Below are 5000 nucleotides of genomic sequence, written 5' to 3' on the forward strand. Positions count from 1 at the left end.
TATCGCATTTAAAAAAATTACAAAAATTTATTTTTCAAAATAATCAAAAAAAACCGAAAAATCACAAGAGTAAAGTACCATTATTTTAAACAACATGTCGTTCTAAATGCTTAATCCCTATGTAAAAAAGTTATTTAAGCAAGAATATGTAATCGAAAAAAATTAGAAAAATTTATTTTAGCCGTAAATCGAAAATAATGGGGACACCGGAGCTGTTCGAAGCGCCGAGACGCGCCGCGTACGGCCGAATATTTTCTAAGTCCCAACGTACCGATCAAGAGTAAAGTACCATTTTCCTACATTAGATTTCGTTCTAAATGCTTAATCCCTATGTAAAAACGTTAGTTAAGCAAGAATATCGTATTTTTAAAAAAATCTAATGATAGGATTTTCCAGAAAATTGAAAAAACCGAAAAATGTCAAGAGTAAAGTGCCATTTTCTGACATTAGATTTCGTTCTAAATGCTTAATCCCTATGTAGAAACGTTAGTTAAGCAAGAATATCGTATTTTTAAAAAAATCTAATGATAGGATTTTTCAGAAAATTGAAAAAACCGTAAAATGTCAAGAGTAAAGTGCCATTATTTTAAACAATGTATCGTTCTAAATGCTTAATCCCTATGTAAAAAAGTTATTTAAGCAAGAATATGTTATTGAAAAAAATTAGAAAAATTTATTTTAGCCGTAAATCGAAAATAATGGGGACACCGGAGCTGTTCGAAGCGCCGAGACGCGCCGCGTACGGCCGAATATTTTCTAAGTCCCAACGTACCGATCAAGAGTAAAGTACCATTTTCCTACATTAGATTTCGTTCTAAATGCTTAATCCCTATGTAAAAACGTTAGTTAAGCAAGAATATCGTATTTTAAAAAAAATCTAATGATAGGATTTTCCAGAAAATTGAAAAAACCGAAAAATGTCAAGAGTAAAGTGCCATTTTCTGACATTAGATTTCGTTCTAAATGCTTAATCCCTATGTAGAAACGTTAGTTAAGCAAGATTATCGTATTTTTAAAAAAATCTAATGATAGGATTTTTCAGAAAATTGAAAAAACCGTAAAATGTCAAGAGTAAAGTGCCCTTATTTTAAACATTATATCGTTCTAAATGCTTAATCCCTATGTAAAAAAGTTATCTAAGCAAGAATATGTTATTGAATAAAATGAGAAAAATTTATTTTAGCCGTAAATCGAAAATAATGGGTCGAGCGAATCGGTCGATTGCGCCGAGACGCGCTATGATGCAACAGACGAGCGATTGGAACGCCCGAATATTTTCAAAGTCCCAACGTACCGATCAAGAGTAAAGTACCATTTTCCTACATTAGATTTCGTTCTAAATGCTTAATCCCTATGTAAAAACGTTAGTTAAGCAAGAATATCGTATTTTAAAAAAAATCTAATGATAGGATTTTCCAGAAAATTGAAAAAACCGAAAAATGTCAAGAGTAAAGTGCCATTTTCTGACATTAGATTTCGTTCTAAATGCTTAATCCCTATGTAGAAACGTTAGTTAAGCAAGAATATCGTATTTTTAAAAAAATCTAATGGTAGGATTTTTCAGAAAATTGAAAAAACCGTAAAATGTCAAGAGTAAAGTGCCCTTATTTTAAACATTATATCGTTCTAAATGCTTAATCCCTATGTAAAAAAGTTATCTAAGCAAGAATATGTTATTGAATAAAATGAGAAAAATTTATTTTAGCCGTAAATCGAAAATAATGGGTCGAGCGAATCGGTCGATTGCGCCGAGACGCGCTATGATGCAACAGACGAGCGATTGGAACGCCCGAATATTTTCAAAGTCCCAACGTACCGATCAAGAGTAAAGTACCATTTTCCTACATTAGATTTCGTTCTAAATGCTTAATCCCTTTGTAAAAACGTTAGTTAAGCAAGAATATCGTATTTTTAAAAAAATCTAATGATAGGATTTTCCAGAAAATTGAAAAAACCGAAAAATGTCAAGAGTAAAGTGCCATTTTCTGACATTAGATTTCGTTCTAAATGCTTAATCCCTATGTAGAAACGTTAGTTAAGCAAGAATATCGTATTTTTAAAAAAATCTAATGGTAGGATTTTTCAGAAAATTGAAAAAACCGTAAAATGTCAAGAGTAAAGTGCCCTTATTTTAAACATTATATCGTTCTAAATGCTTAATCCCTATGTAAAAAAGTTATCTAAGCAAGAATATGTTATTGAATAAAATGAGAAAAATTTATTTTAGCCGTAAATCGAAAATAATGGGTCGAGCGAATCGGTCGATTGCGCCGAGACGCGCTATGATGCAACAGACGAGCGATTGGAACGCCCGAATATTTTCAAAGTCCCAACGTACCGATCAAGAGTAAAGTACCATTTTCCTACATTAGATTTCGTTCTAAATGCTTAATCCCTATGTAAAAACGTTAGTTAAGCAAGAATATCGTATTTTAAAAAAAATCTAATGATAGGATTTTCCAGAAAATTGAAAAAACCGAAAAATGTCAAGAGTAAAGTGCCATTTTCTGACATTAGATTTCGTTCTAAATGCTTAATCCCTATGTAGAAACGTTAGTTAAGCAAGAATATCGTATTTTTAAAAAAATCTAATGGTAGGATTTTTCAGAAAATTGAAAAAACCGTAAAATGTCAAGAGTAAAGTGCCCTTATTTTAAACATTATATCGTTCTAAATGCTTAATCCCTATGTAAAAAAGTTATCTAAGCAAGAATATGTTATTGGATAAAATGAGAAAAATTTATTTTAGCCGTAAATCGAAAATAATGGGTCGAGCGAATCGGTCGATTGCGCCGAGACGCGCTATGATGCAACAGACGAGCGATTGGAACGCCCGAATATTTTCAAAGTCCCAACGTACCGATCAAGAGTAAAGTACCATTTTCCTACATTAGATTTCGTTCTAAATGCTTAATCCCTTTGTAAAAACGTTAGTTAAGCAAGAATATCGTATTTTTAAAAAAATCTAATGATAGGATTTTCCAGAAAATTGAAAAAACCGAAAAATGTCAAGAGTAAAGTGCCATTTTCTGACATTAGATTTCGTTCTAAATGCTTAATCCCTATGTAGAAACGTTAGTTAAGCAAGAATATCGTATTTTTAAAAAAATCTAATGGTAGGATTTTTCAGAAAATTGAAAAAACCGTAAAATGTCAAGAGTAAAGTGCCCTTATTTTAAACATTATATCGTTCTAAATGCTTAATCCCTATGTAAAAAAGTTATCTAAGCAAGAATATGTTATTGAATAAAATGAGAAAAATTTATTTTAGCCGTAAATCGAAAATAATGGGTCGAGCGAATCGGTCGATTGCGCCGAGACGCGCTATGATGCAACAGACGAGCGATTGGAACGCCCGAATATTTTCAAAGTCCCAACGTACCGGTCAAGAGTAAAGTACCATTTTCCTACATTAGATTTCGTTCTAAATGCTTAATCCCTATGTAAAAACGTTAGTTAAGCAAGAATATCGTATTTTAAAAAAAATCTAATGATAGGATTTTCCAGAAAATTGAAAAAACCGAAAAATGTCAAGAGTAAAGTGCCATTTTCTGACATTAGATTTCGTTCTAAATGCTTAATCCCTATGTAGAAACGTTAGTTATGCAAGATTATCGTATTTTTAAAAAAATCTAATGATAGGATTTTTCAGAAAATTGAAAAAACCGTAAAATGTCAAGAGTAAAGTGCCCTTATTTTAAACATTATATCGTTCTAAATGCTTAATCCCTATGTAAAAAAGTTATCTAAGCAAGAATATGTTATTGAATAAAATGAGAAAAATTTATTTTAGCCGTAAATCGAAAATAATGGGTCGAGCGAATCGGTCGATTGCGCCGAGACGCGCTATGATGCAACAGACGAGCGATTGGAACGCCCGAATATTTTCAAATTACTCGTTTTGATCCCCGCTACACAGCCGTATACTTTTTATAATTTTGTGGAATCGGGAACCTTGAAATATTTAACATAACGCGGATCGACTGTCTCTGTCTCTTTCTAGATCGGAATAATCGATGTTTCCCGGAAAACTATTCGGAGATTAATTAAACTTTATACACGAAATTACTCGTTTTGATCCCCGCTACACAGCCGTATACTTTTTATAATTTTGTGGAATCGGTAACCTTGAGATATTTAACATAACGCGGATCGACTGTCTCTGTCTCTTTCTAGATCGGAATTATCGATGTTTCCCGGCAAACTATTGGGAGATTATTTAAACTTTATACACGAAATTACTCGTTTTGATCCCCGCTACACAGCCGTATACTTTTTATAATTTTGTGGAATCGGTAACCTGGAGATATTTAACATAACGCGGATCGACTGTCTCTGTCTCTTTCTAGATCGGAATAATCGATGTTTCCCGGCAAACTATTGGGAGATTAATTAAACTTTATACATGAAATTACTCGTTTTGGTCCCCGCTACACAGCCGTATACTTTTTATAATTTTGTGGAATCGGTAACCTTGAGATATTTAACATAACGCGGATCGACTGTCTCTGTCTCTTTCTAGATCGGAATTATCGATGTTTCCCGGCAAACTATTGGGAGATTATTTAAACTTTATACATGAAATTACTCGTTTTGGTCCCCGCTACACAGCCGTATACTTTTTATAATTTTGTGGAATCGGGAACCTTGAAATATTTAACATAACGCGGATCGACTGTCTCTGTCTCTTTCTAGATCGGAATTATCGATGTTTCCCGGAAAACTATTCGGAGATTAATTAAACTTTATACACGAAATTACTCGTTTTGATCCCCGCTACACAGCCGTATACTTTTTATAATTTTGTGGAATCGGTAACCTTGAGATATTTAACATAACGCGGATCGACTGTCTCTGTCTCTTTCTAGATCGGAATTATCGATGTTTCCCGGCAAACTATTGGGAGATTATTTAAACTTTATACATGAAATTACTCGTTTTGATCCCCGCTACACAGCCGTATACTTTTTATAATTTTGTGGAATCGGTAACCTTGAGAT

Source organism: Megalopta genalis, chromosome 11 (assembly GCF_051020955.1).
Source record: "Megalopta genalis isolate 19385.01 chromosome 11, iyMegGena1_principal, whole genome shotgun sequence".
NCBI classification, from domain to species: Eukaryota; Metazoa; Arthropoda; class Insecta; order Hymenoptera; family Halictidae; genus Megalopta; species Megalopta genalis.